Source organism: Molossus molossus, unplaced genomic scaffold (genome assembly GCF_014108415.1).
Source record: "Molossus molossus isolate mMolMol1 unplaced genomic scaffold, mMolMol1.p scaffold_m16_p_7, whole genome shotgun sequence".
NCBI classification, from domain to species: domain Eukaryota; kingdom Metazoa; phylum Chordata; class Mammalia; order Chiroptera; family Molossidae; genus Molossus; species Molossus molossus.
In genome coordinates this window covers 101818176-101841379 of record NW_023425401.1, presented here as the reverse complement: position 1 = coordinate 101841379, position 23204 = coordinate 101818176, and the positions used below count along the sequence as shown (strand labels likewise).

Below are 23204 nucleotides of genomic sequence, written 5' to 3'. Positions count from 1 at the left end.
AAATGGAAGTTCAATTTTTAATTTTTTGAGGTAACACCACATTGTTTTCCATAGTGGCTGCACCAGTCTGCATTCCCACCAGCAGTGTACTAGGGTCCCCTTCTGTTTGGATTTCTTTCGGTTAACGAAAACGGGTCCCATGTAGGTCTTGTAAAGGTGAAGTGGTGCGATGTGAACTTTGTAAGATATCTGTGTCTAGTCCAAGGCCATGAAGATTGCCTCCTAAGGTTTCTTCTAAGAGCTTTATTGTTTTAGCCCTTACCTTTGGGTGTATGATTCATCTTGAGTTGAGCTTTGTATATTCTATTACCTAGGCGTCCAAGTTCATTCTTTTGCGTGTGGACATCCCAGCATCATTTGTCAAAAAGACATTTAGTGCCCTCTTGAATTGGCTTGGCATTCTTGTCAAAGGTCAATTGGCCATAAATGTAAGGATTTGTTTCTGAACTCTCAGTTCTATTCCATTGATCTGTGTGTCCACATGGATATACATATGTCTACCCTTACGCCAATACCACACAGTCTTGATTGTTATCGTTCTGTAATAAGTTTTGAAATCAAGAAGTATGAACCCCCTGGCCTCGTGCAAGGAGACACCTGGTTGGTGGTGTTGCTCTTATGTCAGCCAGGGGCAAAGCAGATGCACCATCACCCGCGGGTGATGCCTGTATTGGTGGCCAGAGCTCGTTCACGCCTGAGGCGCAGAAAAAAACAACAACAAAAAGTACGAGTCCTCCAACTTTGTTCTTTTCTTTTCAGTTTTGATTTGGTGATTCTGGGTCTCTTGTGTTTCCACGTGGATTTTAGAATTAGCTAAAAGGAAAAACGAACATAGCTGGCATTTTGAAAGAGATTGTGTTGACTCTGTTGATCAATTTGGAAAGTATTGCCAGCTCAACAATATTAGATCTTCCAGTCCATGAATATGGGATGTCTTTCCACTTATTTAGGTCTCCTTTAATTTTGTTCAAAATAGACCCAGAGACACAGAAGTAGGGATCAGACTGACAAACCTCAGAGGAGGGGGTTGTGGGGGAAGAGATAAACCAAAGAACTTCAATGCATATATGCATAACCAATGGACATAGACTACAGTACTGTGAGGGGGTGGCTGGGGGCGGGAGCAGGGAAGAGGGTATCAATGGGGGGAAAGGAGAGACATCTGTAATACATAAAAAATAATAATTTTTTTCAAATGGTGTTTCATAGTTTTCGGTGTACAAGTCTTGTACTTCTTCCATTACAGTTATTCCTAAGTATTTTGTTTTCGATGCTATTGTAAATGGAATTATTTGCTTGATTTCATTTAATCTTGTTCATTGCTATTATACAGAGATAAAATTGATTCTTGTGTATTGATCTTATACTCTACAACCTAGCTGAATTTGGTTTTTGTTCTAATAATTCCTTTACGACAGCGGTTCTCAACCTTCCTGATGCCGCGACCCTTTAATACAGTTCCTCATGTTGTGATGACCCCTAACCATAAAATTGTTTTCGTTGCTACTTCATAACTATAATTTTGCTACTGTTATGTCTTCAGTGACCCCTGTGAAAGGGTCGTTCGACCCCCAAAGGGGTCGCGACTCACAGGTTGAGAACGGCTGCTCTGTGGCGTCCTTGGGGTTTTATGTGTGAGAGTACATCATCTGGGAGTAGGGAGAGTTCACTTCGTCCTTTCCCATTGGGATGCCATTATTTTGTTTTCTTGATTAATTCCCCTGGTGGAACCTCCAGCACAGTGTTGAATAGAAGTGGTGAGAGTGGCCATTGTTGTCTTGCTCCTGATCTTAGGAAGAAAGCGTCCGGGCTTCATCATTTAGTATGGTGTTGGCTGTGGGTTTTCGTAGGTGGCCTCTTGCCTTTTCGTCATCCTACACGATCCCGTTTCTTTTTCTGCTCTCTGACTTTATAGTATAGTGGAATGTGAGCCTCAGAATCAGACTTGAGTTAGGATTGATGATTTTATGAATTCTACCAGGAAGTGTTGGGGTGGACACCAGTGTGTGAAAGACGACCCCTGTCCCCAAACTACTGATCATCAGTGAGAGACTGTCGGACGGATTAAATACTGTAGAGTGACAGGTGCTGTGGCGGGAGGATGGCAGGCAGGGAGGAGTCCAGCGATGGGCCCCTTGGGAGGAGGGGTACAACCTGAGGACGTGGTGCTGGATGCGCTCTCGAACAGCGCTAGATGGGAAGGTGGCTGGGTCCTGTGGTCGCAGGTAAGTCTGTGGGGCTGAGTGTGGGACGCTTGCGGGTAAGGGGCCTGCGGTCATCCTAGAGTTAGGGAGCATCTTCCCAAGGGCCTTGCAAGCTTCTGCAGGCTTTGTGAGGCCCGGATGTGTGCTAGAACACGTGGGTGGTAGGCAAGGAGATTAGATGGTGATGGGTGAGACTGTGAAGGGGGGACCTGGAGATAGGAAGCCACTGCCAAAGCAGGGGAGAATTGAGGGCCAAAAGTAAGGTTGGAAGAAGGGACTAGGGTCTAGGGACTCGAAGGTGGAAGTAACAGGGCATATTGCCATGGGCTGGAAGAGGTGAGAAGGATGGGTTTGGAGAGAGTGACTGGTTTCTGACGTGGGCACCTGGGCTGTTGGGTGGACTGGCACGAGATGCAGCTCTCTCATCTGTCACGTGGAAGGGAGACCTCACAGATGACAGTATGAGCAAGTCTCCGAGCTCAAGAAGACGACAGGACTCCATGAATGCCCGTTGTTCCTGCTTCCCCCATTTTGTTTCTGTCTTCCTTCCTCCCCATGCAGGTCATCGGGGAGTCCCGCCGTCAGAATGCTTTCCCTCGCTGCGTCCCAGACCCTCTGCCCCCGTGGGTAACTTTCAGATCTCTCTCGCCCTGCCCTCTCGCGAGTACTTTCCACTTGTTCTGGGCGTCTCCGTGGCCTCTCAGTCCTCACGACGGAGAGCCAGCTCCAGATCTCTTCCTCCTCCGCATGTCGTAGCCTGCGAAGAGCACTCATTGCCTAAGCCCGCTTGAAGTCATTTTGTCTCGTTGAAAACAACAACAACACATGTATCTCTGGGGGTTTCTAGGTTTCCAGTTGTCTTGATGCCTCTCTCCTTCTCTCATTTCCTCACATCCAGTGAAAACGCAGGCTCTGTTTAGTCCCGTCCATAACCTTGTCCACGCCTTTCCTGTCCCCACCACGACTGCCTCTGCTCGGGCTCAGCACTCCTGTCTGCCACAGACACGCGCTCTCGCCCCGCGACTTCTTTCCCTTTCCATCCATCCTGCAGGCAGCTGAGCTCGTGGAGACGATTTGGTCCTGCCCCTCCCCCTGAGGGTCTTCAGTGAGTTCTCCACACACGGATCAAGCCCACGCTTATACGCTGTCGTTTAAGGCACTGCATGGCCAAGCCAAGGTGCCTGTCCGGTTTGTCTCCCCACCTCCTTGTAGGAAAAAACGAGACAGTTTCCTGTGTCTTTGGTACCACCTTGTGTCTTCCCTGTGGAAACTCGACTCGTTCTCCAAGGCACGTGAATCCTGCCTGACCTTCATCAAGCCAGATACTTCTTCTCCTGTCCTGTAGGACGTCGTGCCGATATACAGCGAGTTGTGTACATACCTTATCTCTTCTGCTAGATCTAATCTCCTTGAGGGTGCCTCCGTCACCTCTGTGACCCCAAAGTGCCTTCCTCATAGTCAAGAACGATTTGTCAATGGAATTTATTAGGTTTCTCATCTTTCTGAAGCATGAGCTTTGCTTTTCCAGGTTTGCATCCTCAAGGGTCTGGAGGCAGTGGGAGGACAAAGGACAGCTGACTTTCTCCTGTGGACCCTCTCGTAATTTAGCAGAGTGGTGTGGAGCTATTGCTAAGGCACGTTCTTATCTATTCATTTATTTCCTTTATTAGTAGTTGTAGTTTCTTCTTTTTTTAAAAAAAGTATGCTGTTGTTTTTTTTAAATATATATTTTTTTCTTTATTGATTTTAGAGGGAGAGGAAGAGACAGAAACATCGATGAGAGAGAACATCGATTGGCTACCGCCCGCATGCCCCTCACTGGGGATCAGGCCCACAACCTGGGCATGTGCCCTGACCAGGAATCGAACTGACGACCTCTTGGTGCATGGGCCAGTGCTCAACCATTGAGCCACATCAGCTGGGCAGTATTTTCATTTTTAATCCTCACCTGAGGACATGCTTAGAGAGAGGAAGGGGGTAGGGAGAGAGAGAGAGAGAAAGAAATAGAGAAAGAAAGAAATATTGATGAGACAGAAATGTGGATTGGTTGCTTTTTTGTTATTGTTGTTAATCCTCACCCAGGGATATTTTCCCATTGATTATTAGACAGAGTGGGGTGCGGGGGAGGGGGGGAGAGAGAGAGAGAGAGAGAAACAGCAGTGTGACCAAGACACATCAACTGGTTGCCTCCTGCATGACCCCAACCAGGACTGGGGATCAAACTTGCAACTGTGGTACATGCCCTTGACCTGGAATCAAACCCCAGACCCTTCAGTCCACAGGCTGACTAACTGCTGAGCCAAACCAGCCAGGGCAGTTGGTTGCCTTTTGCATATGCCCTGACTGGGGACTGAACCCAAAACCCAGGCAAGTGCCCCAACCAGGAATCAACCAGCGACCCTTCAATGCACAGGGCCACACTCAACCAGCGACCCTTCAATGCACAGGGCCACACTCAACCAGCGACCCTTCAATGCACAGGGCCACACTCAACCAGCGACCCTTCAATGCACAGGGTCACACTCAACCAGCGACCCTTCAATACACAGGACCACACTCAACCAGCGACCCTTCAATGCACAGGGCCACACTCAACCAACGACCCTTCAATGCACAGGGCCACACTCAACCAGCGACCCTTCAATGCACAGGGCCACACTCAACCAGCGACCCTTCAATGCACAGGGCCACACTCAACCAGCGACCCTTCAATGCACAGGGCCACACTCAACCAGCGGAGCCACCCTGGCCAGGCTACAAAGACACGTTCTTATTTAAATGCCTGGTTGATACGGTCCACAGAGCATTTAACTCTACCCAGCTTGCATGGCTGTACATCATCATGGGCTTCATGGGAGCTGGACAGATGGCGACAAGCCCAACTGCCACACACTTACGCAGGGCTCTGGTGCCAGTCTTTTCCTTGTAGGATCTGAAACTTAAACGTACATACTTCTTGGGTGCTTTCCATCAAAATAAGTAGCCAGGTGATTCATTTGGGAAGTTGCACAAGGTATGCCCTGCCCTCCCCTGCCCTGCCCTGCCCTGCCCTGCCCTGCCCTGCCACGGCCGCTTAGCAAGGCCGCTGCAGCTGGGCCTGGAGGGAGCTGGCCCTCAGTTTCAGTTTCCCGCAGTGATTTCCAGGAACCGAGAGGGAGCCAGCAAGAAGAGAGTTACATGGTTCCTATCCTGGGCTAGAAAACCTCAAATACTCCATTCCACTTGTCTCCTGACAGGAAGACTAGAACAGAGAAACTGTGAAGGGTGCCAGGCTGCCAACAAGAGCATCCGTGTCCTTGGCAGAGCTCAGAATAGCACTCCGAGCTCTCGGTGACTCATCGGGCGCAGGCTGCCTACCCGCCATCAGACTGGCTGAGGACGGGGTGAGTCAGGCCTCCCGCCGCTTCCGCCCCATGCGGGCGCTGGCCGAGGGCGGCCCACGCTGCGGGAGGCCTGCCACAGGCAGGGGGTGTCTGCTGTGGCCCTTCCTTCTGGAAGGCCTTCCTGCTCCAAGCACGAAGCCCGAGGGCCATTTGGGGAGGAGGGGGACCCTGATGTTTGAAAGAGCGGCCGTTTTAGGGACCGATCTAAATTTGGGGCTTACTTACCCCACTGAGTTGAACCAGACTCCTTTGTCAGCCTTTACAATATCCCTCATGGTGAGATTCTGCACCTCTTTTTTGTTTGTGTTTTTAAGATGCCATGACTCTTTTTTTAAAAAATCCTCACCCAAGGATATTTTTCTATTTATTTACAGACGGAGTGGGAGGGAGAGAGGGAGAGAGAGAGAGAGAGAGAGAGAGAGAGAGAGAAACATGGATGCAAAAGAGACACGTTGACTGGTTGCCTCCCTCACACCACCCCAACCAGGGCCAGGAATGAACTGCAACCGAGGTATATGCCTTTGACCGGAATCGAACCTGCAACTCTTTGGTCCTTGGGCTGGTGCTCTAACCATTGAGCAAACTGGCCAGGGCTTGATTCTCCACCTCTTAATCTGACTGGCTTTCTGTTCTCTTTCTTTGTCCCACTTTTTCTCTTTGTATTTTTCTCTCTCTCCTTGCTTGGCCGGAATTATATTTATTTAGGAAACCACACACACACACACACACACACACACACACACACACACATCACAGCTGCTGGATTCTTCTTTCCCAGGAGAGTCTCCCACCAGGTGCGTCCACACCTCTTGGCTGGCCCTCGCTGATCGCTAGTCTAACGGAGGGGATGTCCCAGGTTCTCAACACTGACCTCCGGAGTGCATCTAGGCCCAGAGGTACCGCATTTGTCCCCCAGTGACCTACAGCAGAGTCACCAGTTTAAAGAGGATCCTAATGCCATTTTATGCTTCAAAAGGGACCATTCGTCACCCGGCCACCTGAGCCAGGCCACCAGCCTCGCGGTCTCCTTTAGCTGCGCCGCTCATTCTCTCCTCAGTGCCCAGCTCCTGCCCTGTGGCCTGCTTTACCTGGGGGCAAGGCATTTTCGTCTTTTGCCTCTTTCCCAACATTGGTTTTCTCGGATCTGCCCAAGTTAACGCTGACCTGTCCCTGTTCCTGTCTCGGAGTGGGGGCTCCTTGCTCCCAACGCCATGTGGGCAGATCACCTGAATCGTCCCAGGATGATTTATAGAAATCCAAACACAGCCGGGTTCTAGACTTGTCCGGAGTGACTTCGGCGTCTAGGTGAGCGAGTCATGGCTTAGACGTGTCCGCTGCCCTTCCTCGTGGCTGCGTACGTGCTCTGAGGGTAATGCAGCGGTAGTGACAGGGCATCCAACCCGTTCGTGTCCAGAGCTAGCGCGATGAGGCGAGGTGCCGGGCTGTGTGGGCGACACCCTGCGTGAGGTCCGACAACAGGAGGACGTGGGTGTGAGTCACACTTCACTTCTGCACAGGGGTCAACGTTGTAATAAATACGGCGTGTTCCCGATCACAGCTCATTCTGAGCCCCAGCGGATGACCCACTTGCTTCAAACGCGTTACACAACGTTTGAAAGCACAAGAGATAGTTAGCTAACCTTCATTTTGAGGGGCTAGCCACCTGGGGTGCTTACATGTGAAATGTTTGGAAACAGCTTTCGTTTTGGTCATCAGAGCAATCCCACGAATGGGGAAGACAGAGACGGAAGCCCATCTTGAAGGAAGGGCGCCGAGGCCCGGAGCGAATGATGGCTGAATGAATGGATGAGGTCACTCAGCATTCACGCCGAAGGGCGCAGGCTCGGTTAGCACCGTTGGGATTAGATGCCTGACCTGTGTTTGGTTTCGTTCACACTGCTCTCTGTTCTGGAAACTTCTTTTAGGTAAGAGATGAGACCCGTCCACCCCAGAAGGACCCGTGGTCTGAGTTGTCATGTCGAAGGGGGAACGGGTTTCCCCGAGTTATCCACACTTTCCCACCGAGCTGTGTATTTATCGGCTGGAATTTATACTGCGTCCTAGGAGCAGGCTCCCTCTGCACACCCTCAGGACTCAGCTTGGTTTCCGCCACAGCTTCCCAGACCCCTTCCTGCGGGCGTCCACCTCCCTTTCTCCGCGGGGCCGCCCCCCTCACAGCGGCTCCCGGCTTGTGGGGCAGGGGCAGCGAATGGACTGCTCCTTGCTCCCTAGAGAGGCTCCCCTTTGTCCGACGGATACTCACGGCGCCTGCTCTGTGCGGCTGTCTGCTAAGTCTGTAGGCACAAAGAGGTCCTGTCCTTGAGCATTAGAGTTTAGCGTTGGAAAAAATTGGAATTCCATCACCATTATTCCACATCCCCTTCTCCTGCAGGTCCTGAATTCTGGTCATAGCACCTGTCATGGTCACCTCCATCTGCCGACTTCAAGGGAGCTCTTCCCACAAAGAGTTTAGTGCTGGGCCCTGGCCAGTTCGGCTCAGTGGTTAGACTTCGGCCCCCAGACCAATGAGTCACGGGTTCGATTCCGGTCAAGGGCACGTACTTCAGTTGCAGTTCGTCCCTGGCTCTGGTCAGGTGGTGTGACACGGAGGCAGCCAGTTGATGTGGCTCAATCACATTGATGTTTCTCTCTCTCTCTCTCTCCTTTCCTCCCATTCTATCTAATGATAAATAGAAAAATATATCCTCGGGCGAGGAATAAAAAAAAACAAGTTAAGTGCTGGGCTGACAGTGCCCCACCCTCCTCACCGCCACCACAGCCAAAGCATTGGACATCCACGTGACTGACCGTCCAAGCATCTCACCCTTCTGGTTTTCTAGACCTCCTTATCTACGGTACCTCTTTTTGCAGGACATTTCAGTCACCTACCAGGGCAATTCAGTTCATTGGACTTCATCGTCCTGTGGGATGGATTCTCCTCCAGTCTTCTCAGCTCAAAATCTCTCTGACCCATTTCACAGGACTGGCGGGCTGAGCTCAGCTCTTCTCTCCTTTCTTCTGCCTGTGACAGACGTCACCAGTGGATGGCCAGGGCACTCGGTCCAGCTGAGCCTGTGACAGACGTCACCAATGGATGGCCAGGGCACTCGGTCCAGCTGAGCCTGGGCACAGGCTTGAAAGTCCTGAGCATAAACACTGTACCTCTTATTACATTTGGCTTAAGGGGTTACAGTCTTTTTCCCTCCCTCCTTCCCTCTTCCCCTCTTCATGACCCCCAGGCCTTAGATCTCTTCCTCCCCATTGTTCCAGGCCATCTTTTCTGTTTCTATGCAAAGTGCAGAAAACCTCCTCGTTGACCATTTCAAAGGTGCGCCTTCCATGATCAGGAGCACGTCGCGGGTTTTTATCACAGGTCCTTAGAAACTACCTGCCGTGAGGTGTTTCCACGCTCCCTGCTCACAGCCCAGCACTGCGGGCGGGGCACGGGTGGGTCTGCTGTGCCGGTGCTCTGCAGCCTCCTTGGGCCCCAGAGACACTCCACAGGCACTTGGGTCTGTCTGTTGGCTCCCTGTGTCGCATCCTGTGGCAGATGTGCCGTTGCTGGGCCACCAGAGCCACTCCTGACCCCTCCCGAAGGACACGACTTCATTTCTGAAGAATGAAGCCATCTTCCTTCCTCTCCTCTAAAAAACGGTCTCTTCACTTTCTCCCGCCCTTCTTCCCTCCCCTCCTGCCTGCACCATCCTACCTCCGCCAGGTCTCTCCACGCTGCTCCCTCCTGCACCTCCTGCTCCCTACGTTCACTGACCCGGTCTCCAGTCTGCCCCAGGCCACTGGTTCCGCTCCTTCAGTCTCCTCACCTGAAAACCACCAATCAAAGGATGCGCGAAAAACCTTCCCCTGGACACACAGCCCTCTCTCTTCACCGTCATTGCTAAATAAATCCAAAACCACTGGCACCCTGAAAAAGGTGGCCACGCCCTCTGCCCCGTCTGACCCTCCCTCCTCCCCTCCCAGCCGTCCCTGCGGATCTACTGCTGCTCCAAAGAGCCCCTTCCCAGCCCCCCTGGCTGCGCTCCCGTCCACAGCCGGGGCTCAGGCAGACCCACCCTCTCAGCTGGCCGGCCGGAGCCTCTGCCTCCCTTCAATCCCTTCTCTACACCGGCCAGTCTCAGGAACCGCTTGGGGAACTTCCTTCTGCTCAAAAGTAAGGGGAAAATTCTTGATTTGCAACATGGCTCGGGGGCCTGGCCCCCCACCTTTCCAGCTACCTCCCTGTTTGAATTCTCCAGCCAAACGGAAACGCACTCTCTAGAGCTTGACTTGTGCTGCTTCTTCTCCGGGAGCAGCCTGCCGTCCTCCTCCTTCCGCCCCATGAGTCCCCTGGTGGAACCCACAGCCAGGTGCCATCTCTGCTCTGACTCCCAGGGCACGAGTGTGCCGTCGACGGAACGCTCTGTCCTATAACTACCACCAGGCCTGTTTCTGGTCTCTCCTCTCCTTGAGGACAGGAATATTTTAACCATTTTATCCACCCTCTCCGCCCCCACGCCCGTGTCAGTACAGAGCTTTGCATAATTGCTGGGTCCTTGCTCAGTGTCCACGAGGTGTCCAGGGTTCATCCCTCTGAGCCCAAGGGCCCAGACTGGTGGTCCGCAGCTCACATGGTGACCCCTGACATGTTTTGTTTATCTACTCTAGAGGGGGCTTGTTTTGGTGGTAAAATATAAAATTTGTCATTTAACCATTTTTTCCTTATTACTATTTTTTTTAGAGAGAGAGGAAGGGAGAGGGACAGAGAGAGAGAGAGAAACATCGATGAGAGAGAACATCAATTGGCCGCCTCCTGCATGCCCCCCACTGGGGATCGGGCCCACAACCTGGGCATGTGCCCTGACCAGGAATCGAACCCACGACCTCTTGGTACATGGGTTGATGCTCAACCACTGAGCCACACCAGCCAGGCCATTTAACCCTTTGAAGTGTACAGTTTTCAGTGGCATTGATTACATCCACAACTTTGTGCAACCAAACCCACTATCTATTTCTCAAAAGTTTTCATCATCCCAAACTGGAACTCAACGACTATTAAGCAATAACTCCCCAGCCTCTGGTAACCTCTTATCTACTTTCTGTCTATGAATTTCCCTCTTCTAGATGGTTCATGTAAGTGGAATGATGCAATGTTTGTACTTTTGTGTCGGGTTTAATTTACTTAACATAAGTTTTTCAAGGTTCATCCATGCTGCAGCCTGTACCAATACTTCATTTCTGTTTATAGCTCAGTAATATTCCATGGAATATCCATTCATCTACTGATGGACACTTGGGTTGTTTCTTCCTTTTTTTTCTTTTTGTTGGTTAGTCCTCACCTGAGGATACTTTTCCATTGATCTTTAAGAGAGAATGGAAAGGGAGAGACAGACAGACATCGATTGGTTGCTTCCTGCACGACCCCCACCAGGGCTGGGGATCAAACCTGCAACCCAGGTACGTGCCCTTACCCGGACTCGACCCCAAGATGCTTCAGCCCACGGTCCGACGCCCTAACTGCGGAGCCAAGGCGCCGGGCTGTCTCCCCTCTGACCAGTGTTCACGGAGGTGCAGCTGTGAGCACACCGGCGTCTGTTTGAGGCCGTTTCCGGGCTTTTGGGTCTACACCTGGACTGGATTTGCTGGTCAGATGGTAATGCTCTGTTTAGCTTTCTGAGGAACCCACTACAGAGTTTTAAATCTCAAATTCTTTGACAAATTGAAAAAACGAGGGATTACACGTAACATTTAGGACCCCCCCAACTTTTGCTTAAAAATAATTAGAAGTCCGTCACTCTTGGGTCCCCCTCTCCGTGGTGGTATGAGTAGGTGGGGATGAGTGGGGACCACTCTCTGTAGACGGGCCACCTGGTCTTCAGCTCCACGAGGTTCTCGTCTGGCCTCCGACACTGGTACCCCTGCCCGCGCCCGTCTCCAGCCCTTGTCGGGTCCTCGCCCTGCAGTCCTCGCTCCCTCCCTGTCTGGACTCGTACCTGCCATTCCTTCCCCATTTGGGCTGTGACTGTCTGAGGGCAGCATGCGTGTCTTTTTATTTCTGCTCGGTCAGGACCCACTGGCACCTTGTCAGTACCCGAAGCTTCCGTAGACTGAATTTTTGAATTGAATATCTGAGGTTTAGCGCTGAACTAATTTGCACAGTTATGACTGAATGAGTCAACCAAGTGCTAAGTTGCATTGCGAAATGTTATATGAAAAGGGAAAAAAGTTTAAAATTGGGGAAATGAATTACAGATTACAGGCAGCGAGGGAAGGGCTAACCACTTCCTCATTTAAAATATTTCTCCATTAGGGTTTTGTTTTTTATCACTCTAGGCTAGTCTTATATAGAAAGCCATCTAGAAGGTGATTTATGGAAAACTGAGGTATAATATAGGACAAGTTTAGTGAGAAATAGAATTAAAATGTGATGTCTGTATCAACATGCAAAAGAATAATTTTGGACCCCTATCTCACACCATATATAAAAAATAACTCAAAATGATGATCACTTAATAAGAGTTAAACCATAAAACTCTTAGAAGAAAACACAGGAGTAAATCTTTGTGATGTGGAGTCAAGCAGTGGTTTCTTAGATACACACCGAAAACACAAGCCACAAAAGAAAAAATAAATCAGACTTCATCAAATTGAAAACTTTTGTGTTACAAGGGACTCCATTAAAAAGTTAATGAAGCTCACAGAATGGGAGAAAATATTTGCAAATTGTATATCTGATGAGGAACTTGAATTTACAACATATACAGAGCTTTTACAACTCAACGATGAAAAGACAAATACCCCAATTGAAAAGAAGCAACAAATCTGAAGAGATGGCTCTCTAAAGAAATTATACCAATGGCCAATAAGCACATGAAAAAGCTAAACATCATTAGTCATTAGAAAAATGCAAATTAAAATCACAATGAAATACCAGTTTATGCCCACTAGGATGGCTATAAAATCAAGAAAATGGCAATAACAAGTATTGAAGAGTTTATGGAGAAATCTGAACTCTCGTACGTTGCTGGTGGGGTTGTAAAATGGTGGGGTCACTTGGGGAAACAGTTTTTTTTATTTTTATTTTGATTTTTTTCTTTATTGATATTAGAAAGGAAGAGGGAGAGAGAGAAACATCTACGAGAGAGAAAATCAATTGGCCGCCTCCTGCATGCCCCACACTGGGGATCGGGTCCACAACCTGGGCATGTGCCCTGACCGGGAATCGAACTGGCGACCTCTTGGTGCATGGGTCAACGCTCAACCACTGAGCCACACTGGCCGGGCATGGGGAAACAGTTTTGCAGTACCTCACAATGTTAAACATATGACCCAGCAAATCTACTCTTAGGCATATACATAAGAGAAATGAAAACATACACAAGCATTAATTGTAGCAATATCACAATAGGCCCAAATTGGAAGCAACCCAAATTTATATCAACTAGTGAATGGATAAACAGAATGTAGCCTATCTATGCAATGAAATATTACTCAGCTATGAAAAGGAATAAAGTGTTGATACATGCCATGACATAGACACGTCCTACAAGCATTATGCCGAGGGAAAGAAATCAAACAGAAACTACAGATCGTATGACTCCATTGATATGAAATGTGCATGATAGGCAAATCTATATATTGAGAAAGTAGATTAGTGGTTGTCTGGGGCTGGGAGCAGGTAGGAGGGTACCAGGGAATGACTGTTGGTGGGTACAAGGTTTCTTTTTGGGGTGATGAAAATGCTCTAAGTCTAGATTGAGTGATAGTTGCACGACTGTGAATATATTGAGAACCACTGAACTGTACGAAAGAAAAAAAACTCGAGGACCCAGACATAAAATGCTATTCATTCCTTTGACATAACTAATAAAATACACAACCCTTAGAGATGACAAAAAAAGTGTTTGATGTAGTTTAGACTAAAGCATTTACAGATGAACTGGATGTGTTGAGCTTGCTTTAAAATGCTCCAGGCACGTCTCCATGCAAAACACACTCGGCTAGGAGATAGATTGAATAAAATGGGCAACATGTCAATAATGTTTGAAGCTGTGGGGTGGACACATAGGAGTTCATTATGCTGCTCTGTGTTTGTGAATGTTAAAATTTTTTTCATAATACAAGTTTTTTAAAAAAAAGGTAGCTAAGGAATCCGCAGTTCAGGAGATACACACAGTGTGTCTGTTTTCTGGGAGCTCCGGGTGGAGGGCTGTGACCGGGGCCCCGTGTGGTTATCACCAGGCACAGGTATTTATGTGGATGGAGAAGAATGAGGGTTTCCCTGGGGGGATGTTAGTTTTCGGGGGCTGCTGTACAAAGCTCCACAAACTGGGGGTGCTTAAAACAACAGAAATGTGCCTCTCGCAGCTCTGGAGGCCAGAGTCCAAGTGAAGGTGTTGGTAGGGCCGGGCTCTTTGAGAAGCTCCAGGGCAGGACCCAGCCTTGCCCCTTCCAGCCTCGATGGTGCCAGCGTCCTCGGTGCTCCTGGCTGTGGGTGCGCCACTCCACTCGCTGCCTCCGTCGCCAGAGGGGTTCTCCCTGTCCCTCTTCACTTTGTCTTCCCTCTGTGTGTGTCTGTCTCCAGTCTGGTTTCTCTGCTTATAAGGATGCCACCCCAATTGAGTAGGACCTCATCCTAACTTGATCACCTGTGCAAAGACCCTACTTCCCAACAAGGTCACATTCGCAGGTCACAGGGGTTAGGACATATCTTTGTGTGGGGGTGTGGGGGCACCCAGTTCTGCCCACAGAAGGGCACGAGGCAGAATAAGCAGAAACGTGACAGTTCTCAGCGTGCATCTCTGCTGCTGGGTCTTCAGCTGTCCACAGGCAGGCAGTGGGGGACACAGTGTTGGCCACGGCTGGACTTCACGAAATGCATCACTCCAGGGCCAACTTCATCCTGTCCAGGCTGAGACAAGCCTCCTCTGGGACCCATTTCCGCTCAGCAGCCTTGACTGATGAGTGACACGTAGACTGTTCCAGTCTGTTAGTCCCTCCTCCAGAAACTTCTCGGGGGCAGTTCTATCCCGTATTCACTTGAGAGAGGTCCCAGCGCAGGTCAGTTGCTTGCTCCTCGGCTCAGACACGCGCAGTACTTTTCATGGTTATCTTTTGAGGGGGCTGCCGAAGTTATTTTAGACTCTCCGGTTAAGTTGACCCAGAAACCATTCCTCCTTTGAAACCGCCTCTGACATGCTGCCCACTTCGACTCTAACTCAGGATTACATCGTGCCGTTCCTTGCTCTGCAATCGGACTCTGGCCTTTAACCAAGAGCAATAAAATCGGACCTCTATGTTAAATGGCACTTGAAATAGATATAATTTAATTCTAGTAAACCAGATGTCTGATAAGTGCCCTGTGCTTCCAGATGGGGCCTTGGAGGAAGTGTGAGCTCCCCCACAGCGTGCGCGGCGTGGGCGTGGAGTGCTGGCTGCCCGCCAGAGCGCAGCGGGAGGGGTGGAGGAGAGAGGGCTGGACTCTGAGCCCATGCACTCCATCAGCGCGGCCTTTACCCCTACCTCAGCTCCCATCGATGGAGTGGTTTTCTTTTCTTTTTTCATTTGGTTAATCCCCACCTAGTTTTTTCATTGCATTTTTTAGAGAGAGCGTGGAAGGGAGTGAGGGAGTCAGAGAGAGAGAGAGAGAGAGACATTGGGGCCAGGAGTCAAACCCGAAACCCTTACTGTGCACGGGTTGACGCTCACACCGCGGGGCCACACCGGCCAGGGCCAGAGCAGGGCTATTTTGAGAGCCCGTGTCTTGCCTGCATCCGAAGGGTTAGGCACTGTGCTGAGAGCTTTATGTGCGTTGGGACCCGCCAGCTGCCCTGAATTTCTGTCCTGTGTATGCACGCAATTCATTCTTTACCTTGGGTGGGCTCTTCCATTGTGCCTTTCAAAATCCGGGTTTACAAAAGATTCCCGGTTTGCCAGTAAAGCTCATTCCTCCCTCCTACCGGGGTGCAGTTAATATACTGTATGCAGTTTGTAGAAAATCTGTTTACAGAGGGCTCGCTAAGAAGATCCTTTTTCTTGAAAGCACAGAAACATGAATAACGGAAAGGCTCAGGGTCCATTGATGGTTCACTTATCACAAGCAATATGTAATGCAATAGAAGTAATTGTCCTACTAGAAAGGACTGGGTCTGAGGTCCTAGGAGCCTTTTAGAACCGGATTAAAGGAACCATACACTCACCCCCAACATCCCGTCAGAACCGCACCTACACCACAATAGAGCCAGGGTGATTTTTTTTTAACCTAGCCATTAAAAAGGATCTTCTGAGCGAGCCCATTATTTCCTTTGTTAGTTTGGATCAGAGTCTAATAGCCCTAACCAGTCCAAGTTCTTTTCCTCTTGCTATGATTGGAGTCTGTTCCTTTTATGTCATATTCTCAGTGGAGATGGCCAAAACACCGTCGCCTTCCGCCGTCCGTGTACCTGTTCAACTCCCGAGAACGCGGCTAACTGGTGCGTTTGAATAACTGGTACCTTCTCTAGGGTGTGTTCTGACCTCTTGGTTATTTTCTGTTGGAATTTTTGGTTTCTCCATGTTTCTTTTCTTTTTTAAAAAATGTTTTTTCTTTATTGATTTTAGAGACTGAGAAAGGGAAAGGGAGAGAGAGATAGAAACATCGATGAGAGAGAACATCGATTGGCTGCCTCCTGCATGCCCCCCACTGGGGATCTGGCCCACAACCTGGGCACGTGCCCTGACCGGGAATCGAACCGGCGACCTCTTGGTGCATGGGTCGATGCTCAACCACTGAGCCACACCCGCCGGGATCTCCATATTTCTTTTAAAAAGTGGCGCCTCAGCGTGTTCCCATTCTAATCTCTGCGGCCTGTTTTGCGTCTCTCTTTTCCAAAAAGAGGGAAGAGTGAGTTGTATCCATTGCTGACAACTGTAGAGACCGAGTGAAAAGGGAAGTTGTGATAACTCACCGGAGATCAGATGACAGCTTCTTGCTTATTTCAGGTCCATGCCCTGGGCCCGACTGTGTGGCTTAGTGACCCGAACGTACCTAACTTACCTGGAGCACCGAGTGGACATTCGCTGGTTACTCTACAGTCTTCATCCCAAGTTCCTGCCCAGACCCCACAACATTCCCCGGTCTGGGTGAGAGCGACTGCTCTCCAAAGGCCTCAGCCCGGATGACAGCACTGATACCACACCCTCCGGTCCCGCAGCGCAGCTTAAAGACAGGACATCTCAGCCCGGGCTGGTGTGGCTCGGTTGGAGTGTCGCCCTGTATACCAAAAGGTCTCGGCTTTGATTTCCAGTCAGGGCACATACCCGGGTTGTGGGTTTGATTCCCGATCATGGTGCCCCTGGGAGGCAGCCAATAGATGTTTCTCTCTCACATAAATGTTTTTCTCTCTCTTCCTCTCCCTTCCTCTCTCTAAAGTCAATAAAAAAAAAACACATGTAAAAATAAAAAATAATAGACCGGGACAACATACAACCCACCTGGTACCCTTTGTGAGGCTCTGAGGGACCAGCATCCCTGGGTGTCCCAGGAGGGACCCACACCACCAGGAATTCCTGGAGGGCTGCCGAACAAAATGTGAGTAGCCACAAGTCTATACTCACCTGTGAAATCTGAAAACACAAAACGAAAGAACAAAACAAGAACAAACTCATAGAGACAGAGACCCAAAGGATGGTTGCCAGAGGGGAGGGGGTGGCAGGATGGATGAAAAGGGGAAGGGAAATCTGGTCAATAAAATGTGATAAGTCTGGCCCTGGCCGGTTTGGCTCAGCAGCTGGAGCATCGGCCTGTGGTCCAGAGAGATCCGGGTTCGGTTCCCGCTAAGGGCGCGTACCTCGGTTGCAGTTTGTCCCCGGCTCTGGTTGGGTTGTGTGGGTGGCAGCTGCTCGATGTGTCCTTTTCATGTCGATGTTTCTCTCTCTCTCTCTCCCCCACTCTCTCTGAACAAAAAAAATGGAAAAATGTCCTGGGGTGAGAATAAAAAAATGTGATAAGTCTGCACAGGGACAGGGACAGATAGATGATTACCAGAATTAGTGGGGTGATCACATTGTAAGGTATAAAAATGTTGAATCACTATATTGTACACCTGCAATTCATATAATTAATATAATATTGTATAGCATCTATATCTAAATAAAAAATAAATAAAAATACAGAAATAGCCCAGCCGGTGTGGCTCAGTGGTTGAGCGTCGACCCATGCACCAAGAGGTCGCTGGTGTGATTCCCGGTCAGGGCACATGCCCAGGTTGTGGGCCTGATCCCCAGGGGAGGGCATGCAGGAGGCGGCCAATTGATGTTCTCTCTTCAATGTTTCTCTCCTTCTCCCTAAAAATCTCTAAAAATCAATCAATAAAAAAAGTAAATAAAAAAAAATACAGAAATAAAATGTAACAAGCACACAAAACCAAGATGTAAGCTTTCTTTTCAAAGGTAATTGCTTTGCTTTCCCTCTGTCTCCTTCCTCATCATTCCCTCTTCTCTCTCCCAGTGTCTTCTCTTCTCCCTTCGTTCCTCCCCCCTCCCTTCCTCGGGGTTTTAGGAGGGAGCAGAAGGCAGCTCACATGTCCTGATCATTAGTTATTGCTGGAAGGGTGCAGACAGGCTGTAAGCGGAGGCCTGGCTGCTGCAGGACCTGCGCCACTGCCCCGGCGGCTTCCCAGCTGCACGTGCGATGGAGCGACGTCCAGATCCGGTTCAGACGCGACCGGCTTCCTCGAGCTGGGTGGGGCGGCGGTTCCCGTCTAACACGCTGCCAGCGGATGCTGGTCCCTGGCCCGCACTTGGATCCGCAAGCGTCGAAGGTGTGGCTCGGAAACGCGTATTTGCAGGAGGCCAGGAGTTCTGAAACCACCTCTTTTCATCTGCAGGGAAACCAGTGTCGCCACCGAGAACGCTGTTTACCAGTCCAGCACGTCGTGCGCCAGGTAAGGAACACAAGGTGTCCTTTTCCGACCAGCGCGGTTTGTAACGAAAGCTTTTGGCTCCGTGGTTGCCAGGGTGCTGCCAGGGGAACCAGCCGCACAGAGGGAACGTGTAACCCAATATTATTGTTGGGTTAAAGTAACGAGCTCTGACCTTAGCCGGGCAGGGAGGGCTCGGTTTCGCTCTTTCGCTCAGGTGACCGGCTCGCACCCCGGGCTGGCTGGGCCAACCTGGGTGCATTTCTCCCCAGGGGGCTGCCGCAGACCCCTTCCCCTGGGGGGAGAAAAGTGGGCTGTTGAACTGTCCAGAGACATCAGTATGTTCACTTCTATTTGGTTACGAGAACCAGACCTGCCAGCGGATGAGTTCGGAGGGTTTCGGTAGACAAGCCAACAGGGTTTAGAGAACAAGCCAGCTGAATCCAATCCGACCCAGACCGAGGCCATATTCAAACTAAGAGACCCGATTCAGGGCCATGCTGTTTTAAATGAAATGACCTTGATGCTATCTCACCTGTAGAGATCAGAGAGACTCTATTGTGTGTGTTTTCCAGTCTGTGTTCGGGCAGAGAAACCCACAGAAGGAAAAGGTACAGCCAAGCCTTTCTTTTTAGATTCAGCTGCAGCCAGACACTGAGAAAAATCGAGTCCTGTTGGCACAAGGAGCCCCATGATTGCAGAATAGTAAGTGCTAAGAGGCTCTTGGGGATCACCTAACATGAATGTGCTTAATTTTGGGGGGGAGGTCATTTTACTCTGCCCCCCCCCAAAAAAAAACCACGCCTTCATAATATTTCATGTAATTCCCAGGGATTAACAGGTTCCCTAGTGGATCCGTGGATGTTAGGGGAAAAACCTGTGATGTGATATGCTTCCTTATTTTTGTAGATGAGAAAATTGAGGACCAGAAAGAAGATGCCCGACCACTGGTCTCATAGCAACACTTACGGTGAACTAATTAGACAAGAGGATTTAAGGACCAGGAATGTCCACGGGGAGCTGGGGGTGAGTATCTGCACTTCATTTATTCCTGAAGGTCCCGAGAAGCACCAGCGCCAAGAGTGTTTTGAGAGAGTTAGAACTTTTGGCTGGGAGAACCCCAATATTTAACCTAATAGCATTGGAAGAGAAGTAGAAATCATTGAGCTAGAAACTTAATTGGACCTGGATTTTATGACGCGTTCAAAAGACATACGTGAGAAGCCTGCTGCTACTTGCTGGCTGTGCTGACCTGCAGTTTGGGGTGTCTTTTAGGGCAGGTAGTAAATCCCTTTCAAAGTTTGAATTCACATCCCCGCGTGAATCTCCCACATCCCCGAGGGCACCGAAGCAGAAGCCCCAATTTGGGAACACACGTTGGGGTTCAGCCTCTAACACAATGCTCGGCACAGTCGAGGTGCTCAATAAATGTTCATTTGAATACATGGGCTTTATTCAGCATTATTACAGTTTTCTGGAGACGGGAGATGCAGGAGGCTGGAGAGAGACCAGCTCGCTGGGTACAGCGGGGCTCCTGGGGAGCGGCTTGGGCTCTTACAAACGTAATGTTGAGCAAAGAATACATGCAGTACGATTCCACGTAAATGAAGAACAAACATGGGCCAAATTATGCTGTTAGAAGCTGGAGTTTGGTTACTTCAAACCAAAGGGTCGAGCCCTGGCCGGTTTGGCTCAGCGGTTAGAGGGTCGACCCGTGGTCCAGAGAGACCCAAGATCGGTTCCCGCTAAGGGCATGTACCTTGGTTGCAGTTTGTCCCCAACCCCGGTCGGGGTGCGTGTGGGAGGCAACTAATTGATGTGTCTCTCTCACATCGATGTTTTTTTTCTCTCTCTCTCCCTTCCCCACTTCCACTCTCTGAAAATCAATGGAAAAAATATCCTCAGGTGAGGATTAGCAATAATAACTATAAACACACAGACATGCATACATACCGTGGAATAGTATTGTCTTAAAAATGAAAGACATCTATCATACTGTCTGTCATAAGCAGCAACATAGGTGAAACGTGGGGACATTATCACAGGTGAATAAGCCAGTCACTAAAAGACAAATACCGTACGAGTCCACTTATACGAGATAATGAAAATAGACTCTGAGAAAGTAGGAGGGCGGTGGCCAGGGGAGGTGACTCGGGAGAGATTCCGTTTTACAGGATGGAATGTTCTAGAGATCTGCTGTGGTCCAGTGGGCATACAGTTAACTCGACTGAAACGTGCACTTAAAAATGGTTAAGGTGGTAAATTTTAAGTTACGTGTTGTTTTCAACCACAATGAAAACAACAAGAACTTCAAGTACAAAGGAAAAAACAACAAACCAGTCGGGAAGAAGAGGCGCTAACATTTGCCAAACTGGTCTGTGGAGCAGCCCCCGCTCAGGGTTCATTCCATCCACTGCCCTCGACCTTTTACCGCAGAGCCTGGTTTTGCTGGGAATTTGCTCTCCAAGGGGCACGTGCTCAGGGGATGGTGCTTTGGGAAGGTACTATTTACTCTTACAAAGAGGTTTGCAACAGTGAGTTTGCGCCCCTGCGTGTTGTTCTGGGAAGGGACCCCTGATTGTATATGCCACTTTGGGTTGGATATTTTGTTTCTTACAGGCAAAAACACCCTCCCCACCGACATGAGCAGCTGCGCCCGACAGCCTGACCTGGAGGACAGATGGGGGGAAATCCTGCCCCGTGGGCAGCACGGGAGCAGGTCACCCAGCTGTTGCTGTTGCCTGGGAGGAGAGGTGCAGGCTGACATCAGTGCTTGGGCTCTGGCTTATGGTTCGGCCGGTGGTGAGGGACTTGGAAGAATCCTAACTGGAAAGTTGATGACGAGGAGGTCTGGGGGCAGGTATGTGGGTAGATGTCTCTGCCTGGGAGTGAAAGGGTGATCTTAGCAGAGGAGGATTTTATAATCAGGTGGAGAGATTGATCCATTCTGTGGATGTCATTCAGCCGCCTTCCCTGCCACTCCAGCCATGGCCCATGTCAGGGGTAAAGGTTATGCACGGGCTCAGCCACACGGACTTGAACTCTGACCGACAGTGGGACAAAGGCATGAAGGCCACGGCAATCAGGCGGCGCCTTCAGATGGAAGATGCTGCGGGCAAGTCCGAAGAACACAGTGCACTTTATTGTAGGCTAATTCACTTACAGGAATGTGGGGTCAGTGTGGACAGATGACCTAGCAAACTCGTCTCCACTACAGACCCCTGTTCCTGATGGTTGACAAGACAAAGGAAGAAAGAATGCAACAACGCCAGGGGCCATCCCTCCTGGCGGTCTGGTGGTGGACGGTGGTTTATAATCACACTGTCATCAGTTTGATATTCATCTCGGTTGTCATGCTGTTCTGACCTAACAAAAATATTTATGGTTACATTTATGGAACACAGACAGATAATCATCAACTAGAAGGCTTTGATAAGCTTGCTAAGGACAGTGAGGTTGGTCAGAGGTCACAGCAGGAAACGTAAAAAGGAAATGAGCCCGCCCGGGTGGCCCGTTCACCAAAAGGTTGCAGGTTCGATTTCCCATCAGGGCTCCTACCTAGGTTGCAAGTTCGATCCCTGGTCAGGGTGCATGTGTGAGGTAACTGATCAATGTTTCTCTCTCACATTGGTGTTTCTCTCTCTCTCTCTCTCTCTTGAATAAAAACATATCCTCAGGTGAGGATAAAAAAATAAAGGAAATGGAATCCAGGACATAGATGGAGTTGGTTGTGTTCACACCTACAACTACATAACTCACGGAGGCTGATCCTGCTGTAGCCACCGCGAGAGCCCAGTCTGCCAGTGGCCGGCACCTACAATCAGGTGGCACCGTTCCCCAGAGCCATCAGCCAGCCACCTGGTGACAGATGGTTACATTGGACCACTTCCTCCAGGGAAGGGAGTGTTTGGTTCTTGCGAGAACAGACACTCTGGGCATCGATCTGCCTTCCCTGACCACATGCTTCTGCCGAAATACCATCTGTGGACTGCGGAGTGTTGTGTCCACCATCCGGGTGTTCCACACAGCATCGCTGCTGACCAGAAACTCTTTCACTGCAAACGGCCCATGCTTGTGGAATTCATTGGTCTCAGCATGTTCCCCACTATCCGAAGGGAGCTGGGTTGATAGGATTATGGAAGGGCCTCCCAAAGATTGGGCTATGATGCCAGCTGGGTGGCAACACTGTTGGGTTTGGGGCGGTGTTCCCCAGGACGCTCTAAATCAGCATCTAGTATGTACAGCTGTTCCCCCATAGCCAGGATCCACCTGGCCAGGCAGGGCGGGGGAGGGGAACTGTCCCTCATTGTTCCCCCAGTGATCCACGAGGGAGAGCTTTGTTTTCTGTCCTGCAGCTGTGAGCTCTGCCAGTCCAGGGTCTTAGTTCCCAAGGAAGGCATGCTTCCACCAGGGCCACAGCGGGGATTGCATCACCCCGAAATCAATACGATCACCTGACCCCCTCGGACGCCTTATGCCAGTGAATCAACAGGCAAAGAAGGGAGTTGCTGTACTGCCTGGGGGAGTCGATCCTGACTGTCAGGGGAACTCGGGTTGCAGCTATGCCACGCGGGCGGGAAGGAATATGCCTGGAATACAGGCAGCCCCTACGGGAGGCCTTAGTGCTCCATGCCCTGTGGTTGAAGTCAGCGGAAAACCATGTGACCCAGTTCAGGCAAGACTGCTAACGGCACAGACCCTTCCAGAGTGACGCTTGGGTCAGC

The 23204-nt window shown here is 50.0% G+C and overlaps 1 non-coding gene across 1 annotated transcript; it reads left to right on the top strand.

Moving 5' to 3' along the window:
- The first annotated feature begins 570 nt into the window (after positions 1–570).
- LOC118620604 lies at positions 571–707 on the top strand. The gene has a single exon (XR_004957502.1). It is a non-coding gene; the product is annotated as a small nucleolar RNA SNORA48 (small nucleolar RNA).
- Positions 708–23204: the final 22497 nt, after the last annotated feature.